Genomic DNA, 13413 nt, shown 5'->3' with positions numbered 1-13413 from the left:
CTCTGGGGAGACTTTTACCCAGGTGGCCAGTTGCCTAGTTTTATAAAAAGTAAGGTATAAGTTACTATCTTTCAGCAGACATTGTTTTGAGAATGGTGGCATCTAAGCCTGTCACGACTCAGAAAACTCAAGTGTTTAGCAATACAACGTCTAATCTGAAATTACACCCATAGTAACACCTGGTTATTTCCCAGGATGTCTGAACCATAGCTGAGTACTCTATTTTGACTTTTAATTGTAAAATTTTTTTTTAATAGCCAAAGCAGATGTCACCATTGATGACATCAGTATTTTTCTAGGTATGAGAAGATGCAAGAATTGGGACTCATAAAATCTCCTGAAAAGATCTAACTATCTGAAGGCCTGTTTTGCCAGTTTTTCTCAGAGCACCAAGTGCCTCATTTTTTATTTTTACCCTGAACTCCTTTCAGGGCCATTGAAAGTCAGCAGTTGCACAGGCCATGATTTACTCTCTGTAGATGCAGACGGCAAGTGTCAATCTTCAGTTGGCAGAGCCCCTTTTTGCTCACAAACTTGACCACGATTTTGAGGGGGGCATTTTATGACCATTTTATCTCATGGTGCTGAGAATGTCCATTCTCAGGTTTGGCAAAGATTTTGTTGACAGGCCACTCAATGTGCTGTTACTGGACTAGGCCATAAAACAGTATCCAAAATTCTCTGGACCACCTGTCTTACTAGCCTCTTGGTCTAGGAAAACATTCCCTCTTGTTGCTTCTTCTCATATCTAGAGTTACAGTGTTATCATCATCGATCTCATAGGGAACTATATATTAATCTATCAGAGGCCTCAGTCACACATTTGGCACTGTAAGAAACAGCAATTTTGTAAAACAGGTGAAATACAAAGAACATAGCCAGCAGTATTAGTAAAGTCACAAGTAAGACCTAAGAGCTTCTATTAGATGTAGCCCAGTATATCTCAGGTCGTCTGACTTAGTCTACTCTGTATGAATCTTTATCTTTCAGGGAAATTATACATTGGCACCACCATCTATAAGGCACATAGCCCAGTTTTTTAGTGTTACTAGACTGATTATCCTTAGTATGATTTAATTGTTTTTAACACAGAGGAGATTTTAAACCTAAATTACCATAGCTTAGTGTTATTTATATAAATCTATCTCATAATTTTGGGAGATTTTTTTCTCTTTTGCTAAAACTTTTCTTGTTGCTCTGATTGAACTTGAGGAATAGAAAAAGGCTCAAATTTATGGCCAGAGTCAGAGTAGGCATTATTAATTGGCCCAGTGAGGGGATCTCATCTGGTAGTATCACAGTGACCTGAATATGACTATAATTTTTTTTTTAAGTAAATTTTCTCAGGGCCAGCCAGTTAGAGTCTTGTAGTAGAGAAATTTACCAAGGTAACCCAGAACTAGATACAGGTAATTGGCCACAAACCCAACAATTGGATTGATTTTTAAAACTAGCATAGGATCAGGCCTATGATAGAAAAGCATTTGATTTATATGCAAAGGTCTAAGAAGTCAAGAAAACATTATAAATGATCATATGAATCAGGTCCACCATCTTGGACAAGCTGTCTACCTCTGATGTCGTTGTCGTCTCATCCTGGTGTACTGTAGTTTCTTTTGTTTGAGCATCATTTTAAGGTGAGATCAGGTCAGCTGTCTTCTCTATAGACCAATCCAGTGTAGGGGCCTTTGGAAGTGGGAATTAATCTAAGAGTTAATTTCCCTTCAGTTTCATTGTGCATGAGCTAGTTAAGAGTACCTGATGAAAAGTCCTTCCATCCAGGTTGGAGACAGTCCCTTAAATTATGTCTTTTTCTAGTCCTGGTTGCAGGTCATGAGGCATCTGATCTTCATCCAAAGATGGATTACTGAGGTAAGCTTCAGAAACAAACTTAGGGTGTTCTTTAAGAATTCAATTAAATTTTGCATTAATATCACATAACAGCAAAGAACTATTTAAGAAATGAGTCTTACTACATGCAGACCTCCATGAACAAACTGGGATTTAACATTTTTTGAAATATCTTTCTCCCCAAATTTACCCTCATTTTTATCAAATATAACCAAATTAAGGCTAGTTTGTTTGCAAAATAGGTCTCTTCTCACTAATTTTGGTCTGATGATTTATATAACCATAATTGATTATAGACTTTTTATTTTGCTGAAACACTTATAGAATCTCAAACTGAACTTTTAATATAAAACAGGGCTGGGAAACTCACACCAAAGGCTTATCACAGATTTTGCCTAACAAATCTAGGTGAACTCTTCCGTTTTTAAGGTCTCAAAAATTCCTTGAGATTTTTGTACCTGTTAGTGAGATAACCTTCCTAGCTCATTTGATAAACTTACTGGAAACCTAAGGGTTTTAAATTTTTGGAGGAGTCAGATAGAAAATATAATTGTTTTGTTTATAACATATAATTTTACCAAATTATTTTCATAATTAGTTTGAGAGGAATGTTTTCCTTACTCCCGGAAAACACAAGATTCAAACCTGTAATTTTTCAGATAGAAACCATAAAAATTATAAGCATATTTGCTGGTTCATTTAGTCCTTTGTTAACTTTTGTGAAGTCATCAGGTTTCTCATTAGAACACCAAGACATATCAAAATGTTAAGAACTCCATATAATTTCTAGGATATCTGCATTAGTAATTTTACCATACATTATAACATGAGTAGATTTATTGCTCATTTGATAATCTTTTTCATGTAATTTAACCAATCAAATAAACACAGTTTAATATCTCTCTTTGGGATGTTTCAGGGGCCCTCTGAAGCACCCCAAAGTTAGCTACAGGTCAAAGGAAATTCAAAAGAATTCGATTTAGGAATTTTTATCGAAAAGATCAATTAAAAGCGTTTAGAACATTTGGTCAGATTTAGTTAATGTTGATGGCTGTATCATTTAGCTTGTTGATATGTCACAATGGGCGTAAATACCAAGGTTCAAGGTCTAGTGAAAGTCAGCTCCACCATCTTGGACCTAATTGGCTCTAACCAGTTTTTTTATGACGATGTCATTCCTAACAAAATCCATTTATCTAACTAATTGTAATCCAATTTTAGAAAATCCTGATCATGCATAACTCTTTTTAGTATTTTTTCATACTTTTTTACTGAAAGCACACTTCGTGCTTTCTTTTAGCAACCAAGAGCTAACTTTTATATTAGCATTTTATAGATTGGTGAGCATAAATACCAGTGATAATTTCTAAAACCCTTGCTTTCTTAAAACATTTTAGGATGGCATCAAACATTATTCATTCATAGTCCCAAATCTCTTAATTTTTTTGTAAAAGGAAATCAGTGTTTAGTAGTAAATGTTTCAAAATCTTATTTCATTTGAAAATGACCTAATTATTTAATAGACTTTTAATACTTAGTTTAGCACAACCCTTAGAAATTCAAGTTACGCCAATCTGGGGAGACTATTGTAGACAGATATTGTTAAAGAATAATTATTCTTAATAGAGTTTATATACAAACTCATACCTCATTTACATTTTTTAGAAGTTTTTTCACTCAAGGTAATTTATTTGTTGACAAACTTGTAATAGGTATAATATTTAACTTATATTAAACCTAGGTACAATGAAAATATTGTATTTGATGTTAATTACTCTAAGACATGTCTATATTAGATAGATCAACAAAAAACATTAATATCAGGTATTTAATACTAAATATTTCCCAGTTCACCTGAACCTGGAATTTATTGTTTAATTTAGAATTATTTGATTTGTCAGCCCTTACGGTTTCAATCAGTGTGCTTCCCCTAACACATGTACCTTTTCGAATTTAGAGTTTTCATCTTTTCTGGATATATGCCCAGCAGTGGGATTGTTGGATCATATGGTAACTCTGGGTTTAGTTTTTCTAAGCAGTCTCCATGCTGTTCTCCATAGTGACTGTACCAACTTACATTCCCATCAACAGGGTAGGAGGGTTCCTTTTTCTCCACACCCTCTCCAGCATTTGTTATTTGTAGACTTTTTGATGATGGCCATTCTGACTGGTGTGAGGTTTTGATTTGCATTTCTGCGATAATTAGCAATGTTGTTGTACATCTTCTCATGTGCCTGTTGGACATCTGTGTGTCTTATTTGGAGAAATGTCTATTTAGGTCTTTTGCTCATTTTTTTGATTAAGTTGTAAAACTGCTCTTAACTTTCTCATTTCCAAAACTTTTCTTCTTCTCCCAGTAAATGACAATTCTTTCAGTTGTTCAGACCAAAAACTGGTAATAGTACTTAATTCTTCTGTTTACTTCATACAGGTGTACCCTAATTCCTGCTATCAGTAAATCCTATCTGCTGTACTGTCAAAATATATTATAAACCACTTATCATTTCCATTGCTAACAGCCTAACCTACACCACCATTATCTCTGCTTTGGACTAATTTTATACTCTTCTAATTGAACTCCCTGCTTGTCTTTTCCTCGTCTACATTTCTATTTATCCTTTATTGTGTGTGTGTGTGAAAGTACAGATTTTGTTTTTGATGAATAGTTGATTTACAGCATTGTGTTAGTTTCAGGTGTACGGCATAATCATTCAGCATTTTTGCAGGTTATGTTCCATTATGTTGTTATTGTTTAGTTGCTAAGTTGTATCCAACTCTTTGTGACCCCATGGACTGCAGCGCTCCAAGCTCATCTGTCCATGTAATTTTCCAAGCAAGGTTACTGAAGTAGGTTGCCATTTCCTCCTCCAGGGGATCTTCTCTACCCAGGAATCAAACTTGCATCCCCTGCATTGGCAGGCAGATTCTTTATGGATGAGCCACTAGGGAAGCACTATATTCCCTTGTAGGTTATTGCAAGGTAATGGGTATAATTCCCTGTGCTATACAGTAAATCCTTGTTGCTTATTTACTTTATATATAGTAATGTGTATCTGTTAATCCCATACCCTAATTTGCCCCTCCCCATTTCCCTCTCTGCTTTGGTAAGCACAAGTTTGTTTTCTATATCTGTGAGTCTGTTTTTCTATGTCTGTGTTTCTGTTTTGTATATACATTTAATTTGTATTTTTAGATTCCACATATAAGTGATATCACATACATTTGTTTTTCTGTCTGACTTACCAGTCCATCCATGTTGCCTGCGCATGGAAGTATTCATTATTTTTATGGCTGAGTAATATTCCATTGTGTATATATATAATATAATATTATATATATATACACACGGTAGTTCTGTTTTTAGCTTTTTTTTAATCTTTTGGCCATGCATGTGTGTGCATGTTGGATCTTAGGTCCCCAACCAGGGATCAAATCCTTGACCCCTACAGTAGAAACATGGAGTCTTAACCACTGAACTGTCAGGGAAGTTCCTATTTTTAGCTTTTTGAGGAACCACCATACTGTTTTCCATAGTGGCTTTGCCAATTTATGTTCCCACCAACAGTGTACAGGGGTTCCCTTTCCTCCAAATCCTCTCCAACATTTGTTATTTGTAGAGTTTTTGATGGCAGTCATCCTGACAGGTGTGAGGTGATACCTCATTGTGGTTTTGATTTGCATTTCTCTAATAATTAGCCATATCAAGTATATTTTCATATGCCTATTAGCCAGAATCTCTGTGTCTTCTTTGGAAAAATATCTGTTCAGATTTTCTGCCCAGTTTTTTATTGTACTGTTTATTTTTTTGATAAATAAGTTGTGTGTGCTTTTGTATAATTTGGATATTAACCTATCGTTGGCTGCATCATTTGTAAATATTTTCTCCTACTCAGTAGTTGTCTTTTTATATTATTGATGGTTTTTTTTGCTGAGCAAAAACTTTTAAGTTTAATTGGGACCCATTTGTTTATTTTTGCTTTTATTTCTTTTGCTTGGGAGACTAATCCGAGAAAATATTGCTATGATTTATGTCAAAGAGTGTTATGCCTGTGTTCTCTTTAGGAGTTTTATGGCCTCGTGTCTTACATTTGGATCTTCAAACCATTTTGAGTTTATTTTTTATGTGATATGAGGGACTGTTCTGATTTCAGTGTTTCGCTTGTACTGTCCAGTTTTCCCGGCACCACAGCTGAGGGGACTGTCTTTTCTCCCTTTTGTGCTCTTCATAGACTATTTGACTCTAGATGCAGAAGCTTATTTTTGGGCTCTGTTCTGTTCCATTGATCTATGTGTCCATTTTCATGCCAAAACCATGCTGTTTTTCTACATTATATTTTAGATCGAGTAACTAGAATGATAGTACTAAGTATAAATTGTATCATGTCACTCTTCGGCTAAACACCCTCCAGTGTGAGAAGAAAAGTAAAACTGGTAAATCTCTATCCAGACTGAATAGATAAATAAAATGTATTTTTTTACAGTGGAATATTATTCAGCCTTATAAAAAAATGAAATTCTGATACATGCCACATCTTGGGCAAAGTTTAAAAACATTTTGCTAAGTGAAGTAAGTCAGTCACAAAAGCGCAAATGATGTATGATTCTACCTATCTGAGTGGTATCTAGAGTAGTCAAATTTTGTTTAGTTGCTAAGTTGTGTCCAACTCTTTTGTGACCCCATGGACTGGGGTCCACCAGGCTTCTCTTTCCATGGGATTTATCAGGCAAGAATACTGGAGTACATTGCCATTTTCATCTCCAGGGATCTTCCTGACCCAGGGATTGAACCCGCGTCTCCTGCTTGGCAGGTGGATTCTTCACTGTGGAGTCACCAGGGAAGCCTATGTAGAAGGGAAGTCACATTTAGAAAGACATGAAGTACAATGGTGGCTGCCAGGGCCTGGGGGTAGAAGGGAGTAGGAAGCTGTTGTTTAATAGGTATAGAGTTTCAGTCTTGCAAGATAGAGAGTTTGGGAGATTCGTTTCCCAATGTGAATATACTTAACACTATTGAACTGTACACTTAAAAATAGTTAAGTTCAATTCAGTTCAGTTCAGTCGCTCAGTCATGTCCAACTCTTTGTGACCCCATGAGCCGCAGCACGCCAGGCCTCCCTGTCCATTACCAACTCCCGGAGTTTACTCAAACTCATGTCCATTATGTCGGTGATGCCATCCAGCCATCTCATCCTCTGTCGTCCCCTTCTCCTCCTGCCTTCAATCTTTCCCAGCATCAGGGTCTTTTCTAATGAGTCAACTCTTCGCATGAGGTGGCCAAATTATTGGAGTTTCAGCTTCAACATCAGTCTTTCCAATGAACACCCAGGACTAATCTCTTTTAGGATGGACTGGCTGGATCTTCTTGCAGTCCAAGGGACTCTCAAGAGTCTTCTCCAACACCACAGTTCAAAAGCATCAATTCTTTGGCGCTCAGCTTTCTTTATAGTCCAATTGTCACATCCATACATGACCACTGAAAAAACCATAGCCTTGACTAGATGGACCTCTGTTGGCAAAGTAATGTCTCTGCTTTTTAATATGCTATCTAGGTTGGTCATAACTTTCCTTCCAAGGAGTAAGCATCTTTTAATTTCAGAGCTGCAATCACCATCTGCAGTGATTTTGGAGCCCCCAAAAATAAAGTCTGACTGACAGTGTTTCCACTGTTTCCCCATCTATTTGTCATGAAGTGATGGGACCAGATGCCATGATCTTAGTGTTCGGAATGTTGAGCTTTAAGCCAACTTTTTCACTCTCCTCTTTCACTTTCATCAAGAGGCTTTTTAGTTCCTCTTCACTTTCTGCCATAAGGGTGGTGTCATCTGCATATCTGAGGTTATTGATATTTCTCCCAGCAATCTTGATTCCAGCTTGTGCTTCATCCAGCCCAGCATTTCTCATGATGTACTCTGCATATAAGTTAAATAAGCAGGGTGACAATATACAGCCTTGACATTCTTCTTTTCCTATTTGGAACCAGTCTGTTGTTCCATGTCCAGTTCTAACCATTGCTTCCTGACCTGCAAGAGGCAGGTCATTAAGATGATAAATTTAATGTTATGTGCATTTTACCACAATTAGAAAAATATTTTACTTAAAAAGGAGCAAAAGAAGTAGTGGAGCTAGGATTCAAATCCAGGTCACCTGCTGACAGTGCATGCTCCTGACACTAGGCTACCTTGTCCTGCAGGTAGTAAGAGCCATGAAGGTTGTTCATCTGGCAGCCCATCTTGCCAGAGCATGTCCCTTTGATTCCACTTACATGAGGTATCCAGAATAGGCAAATTCATAGACAAAAAGAATAGAGGTTACCAAGGGCTAGAAGGAAGACGGAATGGTGAGTTATTGTTTAATGGGTACAGATTTTCTATAGAATAATAAAAATGTAGACCTCACACCATAGAACATTCTTTTCCCTTGTGACATGACATCTAATAACTGAATAGTGCAAATGGTATTGCCAGAATAAACATTTTTCTGATCACTGTTTCTTGAAATTCATGAGGATTCTTCAATTCATAATGAGTTTATAGTTCATTTGGACCCAGACTTACTTATATTGTTATATCCTAATAAAGCCCAATCTGAAGATCTCTGCAGAGGTCTTTCAGGGGCTTACTTAAGCACCCACCTACTTTTCATAAATTCTTGTTATTTAGTTGGTAAGTTGTGTCTGACTCTTTGTGACCCCATCCTTTTGTCCATGGGGTTTCCCAGGCAAGAATACTGGAGTGGGTTGCCATTTCCTTCTCCAGGGGATCTTCCCCACCCAGGGATTAAACCCCTGTCTCTTGCATTGTAGGTGGATTCTTTACTACTGAGCCACCAGAGAAGCCCCTCATGGATTCTTACTAGAACTTTAAAGACCTTAGATTACCTTGTTATTTTATGTCCATCAAATACATTAACATTTTGTTGCATTCTAAAGATGATGTGAGCTCTAGGACTGGTATCAGTCCATTTAATTTTTTAGCTAAAATATTCTAAGTTTTTAGTAGAGCCAGACATCCTGGAATGTGAAGTCAAGTGGGCCTTAGAAAGCATCACTACAAACAAAGCTATTGGAGGTGATGGAATTCCAGTTGAGCTCTTTCAAATCCTGAAAGATGATGCTGTGAAAGTGCTGCACTCAATATGCCAGCAAATTTGGAAAACTCAGCAGTGGCCACAGGACTGGAAAAGATCAGTTTTCATTCCAATCCCAAAGAAAGGCAATCCCAAAGAAAGGTCAGTTTTTCATTCCAATCCAAAGAAAAGGCAATACCGAAGAATGCTCAACTACCGTTCAGTTGCACTCATCTCACACACTAGTAAAGTAATGCTCAAAATTCTCCAAGCCAGTTCAGCAATACGTGAACCGTGAACTTCCAGATGTTCAAGCTGAGGCAGAGGAACCAGAGATCAAATGCCAACATCTGCTGGATCATTGAAAAAGCAAGAGAGTTCCAGAAAAACATCTATTTCTGCTTTATTGACTATGCCAAAGCCTTTGCCTGTGTGGATCACAATAAACTGTGGAAAATTCTGAAAGAGATGGAAATACCAAGCCACCTGACCTGCCTCTTGAGAAACATGTATGCAGGTCAGGAAGCAACAGTTAGAACTGGACATGGAACAACAGACTGGTTCCAAATAGGAAAAGAAGAATGTCAAGGCTGTATGTGTATTGTCACCCTGCTTATTTAACTTATATGCAGAGTACATCATGAGAAATGCTGGGCTGGATGAAGCACAAGCTGGAATCAAGATTTCTGGGGGAAATATCAATAACCTCAGATATGCAGATGACACCACCCTTATGGCAGAAAGTGAAGAGGAACCAAAAAGCCTCTTGATGAAAGTGAAAGAGGAGAGTGAAAAAGTTGGCTTAAAGCTCAACATTCCGAACACTAAGATCATGGCATCTGGTCCCATCACTTCATGGCAAATAGACAGTGGAAACACTGTCAGTCAGACTTTATGTTTTTTGGGCTCCAAAATCACTACAAATCATGATTGCAGCCATGAAATTAAAAGACGCTTACTCCTTGGAAGGAAAGTTATGACCAACCTAGATAGCATATTAAAAAGCAGAGACAAGAGAATGAATAAAAAAGAAAAAAAAAGAAAAGGAAAAAAAAAAAAAAGCAGAGACAAAAAAAAAAAATAGCAGAGACATTACTTTGGCAACAGAGGTCCATCTAGTCAAGGGCTATGGTTTTTCCAGGGTCATGTATGGATGTGAGAGTTGGACTGTGAAGAAAGCTGAGTGCCGAAGAATTGATGCTTTTGAACTGTGGTGTTGGAGAAGACTCTTGAGAGTCCCTTGGACTGCAAGGAGATCCAACCAGTCCATCCTAAAGGAGATTAGTCCTGGGTGTTCATTGGAAGGTCTGATGTTGAAGCTGAAACTCCAATACTTTGGCCACCTCATGCGAAGAGTTGACTCATTAGAAAAGACCCTGATGCTGGGAGGGATTGTGGGCAGGAGGAGAAGGGGACGACAGAGGATGAGATGGCTGGATGGCATCATCGACGCGATGGACATGAGTTTGAGTAAACTCCGGGAGTTGGTGATGGACAGGGAGGCCTGGCATGCTGCGGTTCATGGGGTCACAAAGAGTTGGACACGACTGAGCAACTGAACTGAAGTGAACTGATCCTAAGTTTTCAAAGAAAGGTTACAATTGTGTCAAGCCAAAGCTCATTACCTAGGGCATGATTTATGCCAAGAGGGCAAAGCCCTGACTTGCAGGCTTTATGGAAGCTTTTCATTTTCCAGGCTTATTTTCAAGCAAGAGGATTCTTGGTTAGGACTCCTAATTATTCCCAGCACTGGGTCCCCCAACTTCTCTGAGGTTGCTGTTTAACAAAGTTCTCAGTAACTCACCCTCTTCTTTGAAAACCTAAACATGACCAGGCGTTGTGTGATGCAAATTTTGTTCTCCAATCATCTCCTTCAATCTGGAACTAATTATTATAAACCTTTTTTTTGTTTGTTTGTACATGCATGACCTGGACCTAGACAGGCCCTTGGTGTTCTGACTCAATTTCATAGGAATCTGACTCAATTTTCACTCAAAGCATGGAGACTAGTTGCTTAACACAGCTCCCTCTAATAATACGTTTATAATAACTTTTTTGATGTTGATTTTTTAAACTGGGTACCTTTCAAACCCCAGTGGATTGCAAAATGCCCCTTGTCCTCCTCTTCACCCTGGTCTGGGCTACCATCCACTGGGGGCCTGTCTTAGTCCTTTCAAGCTGCTGTAACAAAATCCCACAGACACGATAAAGTTTTTATAAACAACAGAAATTTATTTCTCACAGTTCTGGAGGTTTGATGTACAAGATCGGGGTGCTAGCATGGTCCGGTGAGGACTCTTGTCCAGGTTGTAGATGTCTCATTGTGTCCTCACGTGGCTAGGGATCTCTCTGGAGCTTCTTTTATAAGTTACTAGTACAATTTATGAGGATCCCCCCATAACTGAAGCACCTCTCAAAACCATTACCTACTAATACTACCACCTTTGGTGTTAAAATTTCAACACATGAATTTGTGGGGTTCACAGACATTCAGACCATAGCAGAGTCTGTCCTCATTGGCTATGAGCTAATTCTCCAATAAATCAATCATCCAGTCTCTTTCAAATTCCCTGCCAGTCTTCAAGATGATGCGGCAGAAAGACAAGAAGCCTGAGAAGTCAGCCTGGAGGTTTAATTTGGACCCAACTCATCCAGTAGAAGGTGGATTTTTGATTCTGGAAATTTTGAACATTTTTTTGTTAGAGAAAGTTGAAGTCAATGGAAAAACTAGAAATCTTGGGAATGTTGTTCACACTGAATGCTTCAAGAATAAAATGATTTTTCCTTAGAAACAGTTCTCCAAAAGCTATTTGAGGTATCGTACCAAGAAATATCTTAAGAAGAACAATCTTCATGGTTGACTTTATGTGGTTGTATCTGACAATGAGACTTATGAACTTTATTACTTCAAGATTAGTCAAGATGAAGGTGGATTTGAGTCTGAGGATTAGGTAAAACTGCCCCTTATAGGGCTTTGTTTAGTAATAAAACAAATGAGGCATACAAGAGGAAGAAACATCTAGAAACAGACTTTTAGTTTATTGGTGAATAAAAAACACTGTACTCTGTTTTTAAAAAATGAGTCATCCAGGAAGGCATACCTGGACTGATTTACCTGTGCCTCCTTACACCCCATAGTTCTGTTGTTGCACATAACAATACTTTGAAAAATCACCAAGAGCTTTGCAAACCATACAGAAAACCCTAGACCTCATGCAAAGCCTTCTCTGTGGAGGTGAAAAAGGTAGCAACACAGCAGTGTCACAGAAGGTCTGCTACAGCACAAAATTTAAATAAAGCCCAAAGTTTTATAGCATAATACCCCAAATGTTCGTGCTTTGATAAAACATCACTCTTCCAAGAATCAGGAAAATCTCTCAATGTGAGTGAGAAAAAGCAATAATCAGATACCCATATCTAGATGGTATAGGTGTTAGAATGACTTGTCAAAGAAAGACTTTGAAGCAACCATCTTAATAATGTATCAGTGAGCCATTATGAGCACACTTGAAACCAATGAAAACAGAAAGTAAAGAAATAGAAGATAAGGAAGGGGCGAATGGAGATTTTAGGACTTAAATATAAAACACAATAAGTTCAAACAAAAAGTTTAGTGGATTGGCCCAGTAGTAGAACTGTGGGAAGAATCCATGGACTTGAAAATAGAACAATAGAAATTACTCAATCTGAACAACAAAGATAAAAATAGGAAAAAATGAACATAGAATCAGGGCCTTATGGAGCTATATATAAGATCTTAGTGTTGTGGCACCAGAATCTTGGAAAGAGGGCAGAGATTAAAAAGTACTCAAAGAAATAATGACTGAAAATTTTCCTAAGTTTCCTGAAAATTTGTCCAAAAAGCATAAGGTTACAAATTCAGGAAACTGATGAACCCAAATACCATCAACCCCCAAACTCTGTGCCAGGGCACATCACAGTCAAACGTTTGAAAACTAAAAGCAAAGAAAAAATTCTTGAAAGTAGCAAAAGAGAAAAGATGCATTGTTTATAGGAGATAAGCAATTTGAATGACAGCAGGTTTTCTTATCAAAATCCATGGGGGCCAGAAGGAGGTGGCACATTTCTCATGTGTTAAAAGAAATGTCAACCCAGAATTCTATAACCATCAAACATATCCTTTAGGTATGATGGAGAAACCGAGACTTTCTCAGAGGGAGGAAAATTAAGAGAACTTGCCCAGGAGACCTATCTTAAAAGAATGGCTAAAGGAAGCTCTCTAAACAGAAAGAAAATGATGAAAGAAGAAATCTTGGAACATCAGGAAGGAAGAAAGTGCAACACAAAGATTAAAAGTATAGTGACAACATATTGAGATAAAGAATAATTTGAGGAACTTCCCTGGTGGTCCAGTGGTGAAGAATCCGCCTTCCAATGCAGGGGATGTGGGTTCAGTCCCTGGTTGGGGAGCTAAGATCCCACACGCCACAGGACTACTCAGCCAGAGCACTCTAGAGCCTACATACCACAACTGGG

General features: G+C 37.8%; 1 pseudogene; it reads left to right on the top strand.

Moving 5' to 3' along the window:
* The first annotated feature begins 11501 nt into the window (after positions 1 to 11501).
* LOC122436461 lies at positions 11502 to 11867 on the top strand (annotated as a pseudogene).
* The last annotated feature ends 1546 nt before the right edge of the window (positions 11868 to 13413 follow it).

This window comes from Cervus canadensis, chromosome 2 (assembly GCF_019320065.1).
Source record: "Cervus canadensis isolate Bull #8, Minnesota chromosome 2, ASM1932006v1, whole genome shotgun sequence".
Lineage (NCBI taxonomy): Eukaryota > Metazoa > Chordata > Mammalia > Artiodactyla > Cervidae > Cervus > Cervus canadensis.
Note: the sequence above shows the minus strand (reverse complement) of the source record. Positions and strands in the feature narration are given on the sequence as shown.